The sequence below is a fragment of the Mizuhopecten yessoensis genome, unplaced genomic scaffold, assembly GCF_002113885.1.
Source record: "Mizuhopecten yessoensis strain PY_sf001 unplaced genomic scaffold, ASM211388v2 scaffold9311, whole genome shotgun sequence".
In the NCBI taxonomy this organism is placed as follows: Eukaryota; Metazoa; Mollusca; class Bivalvia; order Pectinida; family Pectinidae; genus Mizuhopecten; species Mizuhopecten yessoensis.
Window position 1 is genome coordinate 333,059 of NW_018407984.1, and position 12,019 is coordinate 345,077.

A 12,019-nucleotide genomic window follows, 5' to 3' on the forward strand; every position below is an offset into this window, starting at 1 on the left:
ATATCTGCATGTTTACACCAAAGAGACACACTGATGTCCCGCTGCTGTGAGGCTATCTGTATGTATTCACCAAGGAGACACACTGTTGTCCCGCTGCTGGGAGGCTATCTGTATGTATACACCAAGGATACACGCTGTTGTCCTGCTGCTGTGAGGATATCTGCATGTTTACACCAAAGAGACACACCAAGGAGACACACTGTTGTCCCGCTGCTGTGACGCTATCTGTATGTATACACCAAGGAGACACACTGTTGTCCCACTGTTGTGAGGCTATCTGTATGTATACACCAAGGAGACACACTGTTGTCCCACTGTTGTGAGGCTATCTGTATGTATACACCAAGGAGACACACTGTTGTCCCGCTGCTGTGAGGCTATGTGTATGTTTACGCCAAGGAGACACACTACTGTCCCATTCTTTGAGGCTATCTCTATGTATACACCAAGGAGACACACTGTTGTCCCGCTGTTGTGAGGCTATCTGTATGTATACACCAAGGAGACACACTGTTGTCCCGCTGCTGTGACGCTATCTGTATGTATACACCAAGGAGACACACTGTTTTCCCGCTGCTGTGAGGCTATCTGTATGTATACAACAAGGAGACACACTGTTGTCCCGCTGCTGTGACGCTATCTGTATGTATACACCAAGGTGACATACTGTTGTCCCGCTGCTGGGAGGCTACCTGTATGTATACACCACGGATACACACTGTTGTGTCGCTATTGTGAGGCTATGGGTATGTATACACCAAGGAAACACTCTGTTGTCCTGCTGCTGTGAGGCTATCTGTATGTATACACCAAGTTGACATACTGTTGTCCCGCTGCTGGGAGGCTCCCTGTATGTATACACCACGGATACACACTGATGTGTCGCTATTGTGAGGCTATCTGTATGTATTCGCCAAGGATACACACTGATGTCCCGCTACTCTGAGGCTATCAGTATGTATACAACAAGGAGACTCACTGTTGTCCCGCTGCTGTGACGCTATCTGTATACACACTGTTGTCCTGCTGCTGTGAGGCTATCTGTATGTATTCACCAAGGATACACACTGATGTCCCGCTGCTCTGAGGCTATCAGTATGTATACACCAAGGAGACACACTGTTGCCCCGCTTCTTTGAGGGTATCTGTATGTATACAGGTAGACCAACATCAAGCCACGTGACATCAAGGATGTCAACACCATAGATACTATAGTAGACAAATCTACAACACTTTACCGGGCTGTAAATTAAAACAAATAGCATTACAGCGGTAAGATATACAACACTGTCATGCTGACAAAACGAATTCGAAATAGATAAAAATATCAAGTAATCAACACCATTTATCGTTTTAATATGCGTTCACAAGGACTTGGCGACGATTCAAGAATATTTGTACCTGATTGTTACAATATTTCCTTTCCGTCGTTCTTTTCCCACTCTCCTTGTTTTGGAAAATATGATGTTCAGTTGATATTTTATGAATGGAGAAATATATAATGTCTGTGCTCGATCGGGTAAACAATTGTTATACTTGGAAATACCTAATGTCTGTTTCCGTTCGGGTAAACAATTGTTATACCTGGAAATACATAATGTCTGTTTCCGTTCGGGTAAACAATTGTTATACCTGGAAATACATAATGTCTGTTTCCGTTCGGGTAAACAAGTGTTATACTTGGAAATACATAACAATTGTTGTACTTAGAAATACACAATGTCTGTGCTCGATTGGGTAAACAATTGTTATACTTGGAAATACATAATGGCTGTGCTCGATCGGGTAAACAATTGTTATACTTGGAAATACATAATGTATGTGCTCGATCGGGTAAACAATTGCTGTAAATCATGACTTTACCATTGGAGATGAAAGCAATGTTACGTGATGTCATATTTCAAAAATTGTTCCATGAAAACAAACGTCGAAGTTGGTACCCACTTACCTCACAGCGTCAGCTTTATCTCTGGCACAACGTCAGCTTTATCTCTGTCACAACGTCAGCTTTATCTCTGTCACAGCGTCAGCTTCAATTCTGTCACAGCGTCAGCTTTATTTCTGGCACAATAAACAATTGTTATACTTGGAAATACATAATGGCTGTGCTCGATCGGGTAAACAATTGTTATACTTGGAAATACCTAATGTCTGTTTCCGTTCGGGTAAACAATTGTTATACCTGGAAATACATAATGTCTGTTTCCGTTCGGGTAAACAATTGTTATACCTGGAAATACATAATGTCTGTTTCCGTTCGGGTAAACAAGTGTTATACTTGGAAATACATAACAATTGTTATACTTAGAAATACACAATGTCTGTGCTCGATCGGGTTAACAATTGTTATACTTGGAAATACATAATGTCTGTTCTCGATCGGGTAAACAATTGTTATACTTGGAAATACCTAATGTCTGTTTCCGTTCGGGTAAACAATTGTTATACTCGGAAATACATAACAATTGTTATACTTAGAAATACACAATGTCTGTGCTCGATCGGGTTAACAATTGTTATACTTGGAAATACATAATGTATGTGCTCGATCGGGTAAACAATTGCTGTAAATCATGACTTTACCATTGGAGATGAAAGCAATGTTACGTGATGTCATATTTCAAAAATTGTTCAATGAAAACAAACGTCGAAGTTGGTACCCACTTACCTCACAGCGTCAGCTTTATCTCTGGCACAACGTCAGCTTTATCTCTGTCACAACGTCAGCTTTATCTCTGTCACAGCGTCAACTTTATCTCTGGCACAGCGTCAGCTTTATTTCTGTCACAGCGTCAGCTTTATCTCTGTCACAGCGGCAGCTTTATCTCTGTCACAGCGTCAGCTGTATCTCTGTCACAGCGTCAGCTTTATCTCTGACACAGCGTAAGCTTTATCTCTGTCACAGCGTAAGCTTTATCTCTGTCATAGCGTCAGCTTTATCTCTGGCACAACGTCAGCTTTATCTCTATCACAACGTCAGCTTTATCTCTGTCACAGCGTCAGCTTCATCTTTGTCACAGCGTCAGCTTTATCTCTGCCACAGCGTCAGCTTCAATTCTGTCACAGCGTCAGCTTTATCTCTGGCACAGCGTCAGCTTTATCTCTGTCACAGCGTCAGCTTCATCTTTGTCACAGCGTCAGCTTTATCTCTGTCATAGCGTAAGCTTTATTTCTGGCACAACGTCAGCTTTATATCTGTCACAGCGTCAGCTTTATCTCTGTCACAACGTCAGTTTTATCTCTGTCACAGCGTCAGCTTAATCTCTGGCACAACGTCAGCTTTATCTCTGTCACAGTGTTATTTTTATCTCTGTCACAGCGTCAGCTTTATCTCTGGCACAACGTAAGCTTTATTTCTGGCACAACGTCAGCTTTATCTCTGTCACAACGTCAGCTTTATCTCTGTCACAGTGTTATTTTTATCTCTGTCACAGCGTCAGCTTTATCTCTGTCACAGCGTCAGCTTTATCTCTGCCACAGCGTCAGCTTCAATTCTGTCACAGCGTCAGCTTTATCTCTGTCACAGCGTCAGCTTTATCTCTGTCACAACGTCAGTTTTATCTCTGTCACAGCGTCAACTTAATCTCTGGCACAACGTCAGCTTTATCTCTGTCACAGCGTCAGCTTTGTCTCTGTCACAACGTCAGTTTTATCTCTGTCACAGCGTCACCTTAATCTCTGGCACAACGTCAGCTTTATCTCTGTCACAGCGTCAGCTTTGTCTCTGTCACAACGTCAGTTTTATCTCTGTCACAGCGTCACCTTAATCTCTGGCACAACGTCAGCTTTATCTCTGTCACAGCGTCAGCTTTATCTCTGCCACAGCGTCAGCTTCAATTCTGTCACAGCGTCAGCTTTATTTCTGGCACAATATCAGTTTTATCTCTGGCACAACGCCAACTTTATCTCTGGCAATGGAATAAAGTAATATGCTGTGTCAACATTAAATTTTTCAATTGAATAGTGTCTAGTAATCTAAAAATTAACTCTTTGAAATATAATAAATATATCAACAGACGAAAAAAGAACAAACTTTTATTTGTAAAATCTTGAGTTTCATAGTATAAAGATAAAGCTTTAAATTATGACAGATCACAAAAGCAATTTTTGTCGACGAGGTCAGTCTGGCCCTTTTAATTCGGCGTGGAGTTGGAACTGGGCTCCTCAATTTCTTGGCAAGGTATCTACAAGGCTCTGCACAAGTTTTTAGTTTCTTGCTCGCCTCCGATTTGGCCTCGTTCGATTTGACCATGGTTTGTACCGACAATGAACATGTCAAACATAAATACCGTGGTTTATCAGGAGTAATCGTCACATAGAATTCTTCCTGAATTACATCATGCAGATTTTTATCAACACTTTCTTTGAGTTTAATTTTTGAGGATAGTCCTTTCTATAACGTCCTTTTCCCTAAACGCAGTTTACGCATTTGTTCGGAGATTCTAATTCACTCTCCAATTTGTTTTTGTCACTTCGCGCGCGCTCTCACATCGGAGCCTTTCTCTTCCTTTACACTGCATTATGAAAACGTCCGAGGAACCCCGAAAAAATATCCATAAATGGTCAAAAATACCATATTTGGATCAGTAATAATCGCGAGATTTCTCCGATAACTGTAATGGCGGATAACGGAGGCAATTTTCGAGTAATATAATTATGATGTGGCTATAAAAAGGTTGACAGGCATGACGGTATGTTAATTAGTTGTTATCTTTTTAAGAAATGTTAAATTATACCAAATATGATTGAAAAATTACAAGAAACCCGTCCATTGTAGCATTTTCGGGGTTCCTGGTTTTGCAACAGTACCGTCCATGGAAGGTAATCGTAGCTCTGACGACGACCATCTATCAGAAATCGTCCGTCCGTCGTCCAGAGCTACGTTATCGCAGCTATCGCCGTCAGCGTGATGAGTAACGGTCATATTTCTTCCATCGTACGAAATGACCTGTTCCGTTCAGGTGATGATAAACTCTGAGTATCGTTTGTTCTACTCAACATGTAGACAAATGAGCAATAACAACGGAAAGCACATAATCTTTCACTTTCAGACTTCATCCTCAGCCTCTGTCATATCGCTGTCATCAGCTGCGATGGTAAACTTCCGGTGTAAACGACTTTCGTTCTTATTTACGGGAGTTCAATATCACACTAAATACTTTTATTCAAATATAAAAGATGGTCGCACTGAATAGTTTTTATTTTTTGACGTTCTTAATTGTTGTTAATATTTATTGATGGCACTTTTTAAATCCAAGCGTGGTGTCGTTAGATTACCGTAAATCATTCTGAAATTTAGCGAACGTGCGCAGCTTCCTGCGCAGTGGCGCTTAATTCGAGTAGGATGGATCGACCTTAACGAGGTTTCGTCGAGCTGACGAAGTTAATTCGAGCTAACGAGATTTAGTCCAGCTAACGAGATATTTTAGAGCTAACAAGGGATCGACGAGATAATGTCGTTTTAATGACATGATGTCCATCATCTTCATTATGGGTTGGTTTAGTAATCTAACGCTAACATCTTTCACAACTATCAATATTGCAATGTTTAATTTATGACAAATAAAAATAGTATGATACTTAAATTAAAATGCACCTCTAAATGATTACCCCTCTCTGATAGAGCCTCTAATAACGAGTGTGTATTCAAATACATGAATCATTCGATCACGCTAATCGACTTGCACAGCATGTATACAACTTGAGAATTATTTGACAATGACTTGACAAGTTTGCTGTCCACTAAATAGTGATGTGTATATCAGTAGATACCTCTCGGGTGATTTAAAAATCGCACGGCATATCTAAATATGTAAGGTTTATGGTATATAAAAGCGTCCTTATCCGATTGGTTTTGTCTAGTGAAAACATTGATTCATTTAAACCGGATTTTATCTGTGTTTCTACAATATCATGTTTAGATAATATTCCAAATGAGAAAATCAAGTCCGCAACAAAGATATCGAATTTCAGCTCAATTTTCCAGTTATGTGTGTCTGTAAGTAGGCTTAGTTATATAGTCGGACTCCGTAACGGCTCCAAGTACAGTTAATTCAGTGATGCTATCATCGAGCGATTGAAATAATTGAACTGCTGTTGTTATACTTTAAATGTAACCGGACAAACTTATAAGACAGGCTTTCGACAGATGTACGTTGATGACAACATGGTAAAATTGATTATATCCATCCTAGTCCCGTAAGAAACTGTAATAATTCCTGTTGTGGTATACATACAATATGTATCTATATACTTGCACGTGCTCATTAGTTTGTTTGTAGTGTTGTTCCATTGTCACTAGCCTGTCACATTAAGGACATATTATCGCTAGAATTCGACCTACATCTTTTACATAGCAGATATCGTCGGTGAAGCTTAAGACGCTTACCCTCCGGTACACCTGGTCATATTATCATCTCAAATGTATTCAATTGTATCCGTGTTGTTTTCCATTTGTTCACATTTTGCTTAGTTTCATCGAATTTGAGTAGTTTATTTACACTTCGGTTTAAATGTACTCTCGTGTTTTTAAATTTTTTATACTGCTTCAGCATTTATCTCAATATCGATATCAAGTACAAATCATCCTTCCAGCAGCAATAGTTAAGGATAATTATCGTGTTGTGGTTTTTTTCTTTAGATATTGTTTGTATATTAAATACAGCTAAGTCATCAGTGTGTAAAGATTATGACGATATATCCACCAACGATAATGTCATCAAGAGGATTTGCTGACAAATGCATCTAAAATTAAACCAGTGAAAAGTGTAGCTTTTCATTTGGCAACCAAGACTAGGGAAAAGTGTGGTTTGCCATGAGGTAACCAAAACTAGGGAAAAGTGTAGTTTGTCGTGAGGCAACCAAAACTAGGGAAAAGTGTAGTTTGCCATGATGTAACCAAAACTAGGGAAGGTGTAGTTTGTCATGAGGCAACCAAAACTAGGAAAGATATCGTTTGTCATGAAGTAACCAAAACTGGGGAAGATGTAGTTTTTCATGAGTCAACCAAAACTAGGGAAAAGTGTAATGTGTCATGAAGTAACCAAAACTGGGGAAGATGTAGTTTTTCATGAGTCAACCAAAACTAGGGAAAAGTGTAGTTTGTCATGAGGTAACCAAAACTAGGGAAAAGTTAAGTTTATCATGAGGTAACCAAAACTAGGGAAGGTGTAGTTTGTCATGAAGTAACCAAAACTAGGGAAAAGTGTAGTTTGTCATGAAGTAACCAAAACTAGGGAAGGTGTAGTTTGGTTACCTCATGACAAGTGAAAAAAGTTTATCAATATTAACAGTTTTATTACTGCGATCAGTGTTATGGTCGTATGAGGTGTTGTTAAAAACACTGAGATCGGGGAACTTTTATTTTGGGTCACTTTATGGATAGAGCAGTGCTGTGCTTACAACTTATCATTGCTCCCTTTATACTTGGGACCTACTCTGTGTTTTCCGGTGTTTGTGGTTTTGTCATCAATAAACTAGACATTGAGGTATATGCTTTACGCATGGAGACGTGTTAACATTATAATTAATGTGTTATCGTTGATATGTAATAACTTCATGAAATAAACAGTGCTTTATCATTTCATTTTGTTTGTGTAATACAATCCACGCGTAAATTCTGAACCATGCACATGAATACCAATGATAATATTAAATCTAGTTATATGTTCTTAACTTTTAAGTTAGATACAGCTAATGGAGTATGACAGGGTTGCCCACTGACAGTCATATTCTAGTCTTTGTTGAAAGTACAACAAGCAACGACATGTAACAATTTCCTGCCGTTTAGTTTAAGCGAAATATTCTATTTGTAGTGTCTGCTTTGGTAATCAAATTAGTATCGCTGGTTTAATTTTGAAAATTACATGAAGCGTAATGAACTCCGTGTGATTGAAATGTGTTTAGACGGTATGAGTGGAGTTACATGAACAGTGCAACCACAGCTTCGCGAACCAACTACATCAATAATACCCCTTCAACGGTGTGACGGACTAAATTGAAGGTAAGAACCAGGCTGATCCTTTTCTATCGTTGAATTACTATTAAGGATTTAAAATGAAAAAAACCCACCAAATGTCTTCTAAACGAATGTAACATATTAATGCTTATTTTTTCAGATGGCGATATGTAATGGTGCACACTACAGTGTACAACTCGTGGTGTTCCTGACAGGTAAGTCTTATATAATGTAATATCTCTGGATATATGTAAAATAACCAAACTAGCGGTCAGTCATGGGAAATACTCGTCCACTTACATATTCGTAGAATCACACATTTTCATTCCAGATCGATCATTTGTTAACTTCTCATTGACATGATATTTGTAACCAAACTTTAATAACGTAAAATATAATGCTTAACAAAACTGAGTTCAATGCTAGTGCCCAGCGGCAGTGTGTTGTTTTCCAATTTAAACTCTTGTCCTTAATTGATCATATAACAATCACAGCAATCAAACAGACACATTTCCATTAGAAACGATAAATAATTACCCTTAAAAAGTGACAGCAACCTAGCCAAGTCCTTCAATTTTACACTCAGATACATCGACGATGTGCTGTCTTTTGACTAACAAGAAATCCAATGACCACATAGATCGTATATACCTTCCAGGGCTTGAAATCGAGGGCCGTCGCTTTCCTCGATATTTATACTCACAACATGACGAACGGCGTGGCTTAACACTAAACTGTACATTAAACTGGACGATTTTGAGTTTCCCATTGCGAACTTTTCCCTTTCTTGATAGTAACATCCCTGTTTCTCCTACCCTGGTTCTTCTGGTTTTGTTGTCCATACCGGAGTTCCCTATGTGAGGGTATGATATTATTTAGATTCCACTGAGATTAAGGGTCCCTATATAAATTTTCCCTTTGTTCATGTTTTGTCCTGAATTGCACGATTTCGAGCTTGAATTATGGTTTTGTTGACACTTCGATATTGTCTTGTTGTTTATTTCACAAAACGGAAACATTCGGTATGATTTTATTTCCATCTAAAGTGAAATTCCTAGCATGAAAACGTGTGTAAGCAGCAGAGTGGATGGATTTTGTGTTGTGATTCTATGATTAGAAACATGCATATCTGAAACATCAAATTTGGTATTTCGCGTTTGATATTATGGCTTTGACTTAATTTCCATTATTTTTATTGTTTCAATGGAGAATCAGCGGTTAAAGTTAATACTTATTATCATTTAAAATACATTGTATCAATCAAACAATATCACTTGACATAAAGTTTTAGTTTTTTCCTATAATGCATGCTTTAATAGAATTTGTAGACTATACAGTTTAATGAAATTTTTAAATATATTCATTTGTTAAGCTTTGTATCTAATAAAAACATTATTCGAATGATAACATCTTTTTAGTAACAATTTGTTTGATAAATGGCGCAAAATCATAACAGTATGTTGTATAGCATGGAAGTTTGTTAAAACAAAAACTATTGTAGATACTGTCGAATATTTTACAACATATATGCTCCTTAATGTCTGCATAAATTAAACAGAAAAAAATATTAAACAAGTAAACATACAACTCTATTATCAGGACTGTATTGTTTATAAAATTACATTGTTTTATTCACAGTGTGGTTCTTAGCATCAACGTTTTCAGTAGGAGGAGTGAATGCTTGTCCAGAAATTGATGCATTACCGATCTTTGATAAAAACGGAAGTGGTCGGCCGTGTGAGGGAGGATTTCTTGTCAAAATGATAACCGTGCTGTGTATGTGGTTCCTTTACAGGGTCTGGTATGACTAACACCACACTTCAATGGCGACCTCCTGTAACGGGCAACTCCAAATAATGGAAGGGACCAAGGAATTTATCAAGTGAACATTTTCCAGATAGGAAATTATAAAACAAATCTACATATTGTGTGAATATCATATCATCATATCTGTTTGTTTATCAATCAGACGTTTCATTCTGTTTTGCTAGACTTTCATCTCTAAACTACCTTGGTGAACATCAAAGTTTGAAATAGATATACGTTTTGACTTTGTAGTTTTTTTTTTTTTTATCAATTTAAATAACAAAGGCGTAGCTTTGTTTCCACATTTGTTCGTTTTTTGTGGTACTAGCCTACGCTATTGGTATACGTTAGATGTATGGGTACCGTTTATAACGAACAAACGAGGCACATTATTGTTTTATGGTATGTACAGGTTGGTGCCTCTCGATACTCCATATGTCATAGCACAATTGAAGGCATGCGACTAGCTATTTGATTGGTCTCAGCTAGGCTGATTTATACCTGTCCTTTGGAGATTACAGGGGCGCGACACCCGACTCCAAAGCCCGTATATTTTGTTGTTACGCGACCGAGAGATTCTTTTGACCCACATCAAAGGAATAAACTAGTCTTCTCGTCTCATCTACAATGTGGTACACATTGGGCCTTCGGTATTGCTATAACATATCCCAGGGGTGCAGAGTGCGAAAGTGAGCGTCACCCCTGGAGTATCGAGGATGGGGTTGCTGTAGAAACATGAAGTTTTGTCGCATGTATTTGTTGCTGTGGTAACGGTTTATGGTATATCATACTGTATTGCATACTGTATTACTGTAGTGATAACATCTGTTATTATTTTGTCTCGTATATTGTATGCAAGTTACTGTAGTGAAGGCCTATGCTATTCTATCGTACTATTTCGTTACTGTTGTAACGCAGCGAAGTATCTTACCAATATAAATATAGTACAACAACCAATCGACCGTGGAAGTTTGTATCGTGAAACAGAAGTGAAACTACATTACAGAAGATAAGCAAAAGTACCCGGGCGCTGTGTAACGTAATAACACCATGGCATAACATCATAAAAGTACCGGGCGCTGTGCAACGTAACAACACCATGGTATAACATCATAAACGAAGACTCGTAATAATACCATGGTATAATATCATAAAAGTACCCGGGCGCTGTGTAACGTAATAACACCATGGCATAACATCATAAAAGTACCGGGCGCTGTGCAACGTAATAACATAATGGCTTAACATCATAAACCAAGACTTGGTCATCTTCTACTGATCTTGTAGTACCCGGGCGCTGTGTAACGTAATAACACCATGGTATTTAAGCATTGAACTGTTTTTGTATGATATTTATGATCGATTTGAATGACACAGCCTTGCAAGCAAACAACATAATGCGCCCTAGCGCATTATGATTTGTTTGCTTGCAAAGCTGTGTCATTCAAATAGATCATAAATATCATACAAAAACAGTTCAATACTTATATTTACGTTTTCTCTGCCTCTTATGTTCTTTTTTAACTTATAATTCATAATTAAAATTAGAAATGACCGCCTTTTCGACAGTCCACATAATTTCGTTCAATAGTTTGAACAGCGTATTGTCGCGTGCTGATTGGCAAACAAAGTAGTACTTTGACATTTTAACAAACACTTCAATAATTTATTCCACAATTTAGTATCAATACAATTGCGTATGATATGGTTATAGGGTGATTCCAGTTTTTCAATAGAAATCTGAGCTCAAAGTTAGATTTGAAATTGTTTCGATTTTCCCCCCGGAACGAGTTTCGCGCATGGATAAATACAGTGAACACCGTGAATGGGACCTTGACCTCCACGAGGGAGTTATTTTTGGAAGTTAATTCGAACTTTTCTCTTTGCTCGTTTTGTGAAGAGTCCAGGCGTGAATGTATTTGTTGATTACATGGGAACCCGACAACAATCGGTAGATTATATAAAAGCATCGTTATTTGACATGTCGTCTGAAACTGAGGAACCGTGGATCCGAGACGCGTGAAACTGATACAGTTGCGTTTGAAGTGAGTGATCTAGCGACGGAGCACAGGTTCGTTACAAATGTCTGAAATGACGAATGTTTATGTGTGCTGTGACTCATCAGTAGGTCTGTAACATATGTGTCAGTAGGTCTATAGAATATGTGTATTTCAGACATTTATAACGAACCCCTGTTGATCAGTGCAGTGTAACAGACGATATTTCTGATAAATTGCATGAGCGTTAAAATTGTTT

The 12,019-nt window shown here is 38.2% G+C and overlaps 1 long non-coding RNA gene across 1 annotated transcript; it reads left to right on the forward strand.

Annotated features, from left to right (window-relative positions):
* Positions 1-7,729: 7,729 nt before the first annotated feature.
* On the forward strand, positions 7,730-10,008 carry LOC110457807. Its single transcript, XR_002463725.1, has 3 exons — positions 7,730-8,002; positions 8,118-8,172; positions 9,596-10,008. It is a non-coding gene; the product is annotated as an uncharacterized LOC110457807 (long non-coding RNA).
* Positions 10,009-12,019: the final 2,011 nt, after the last annotated feature.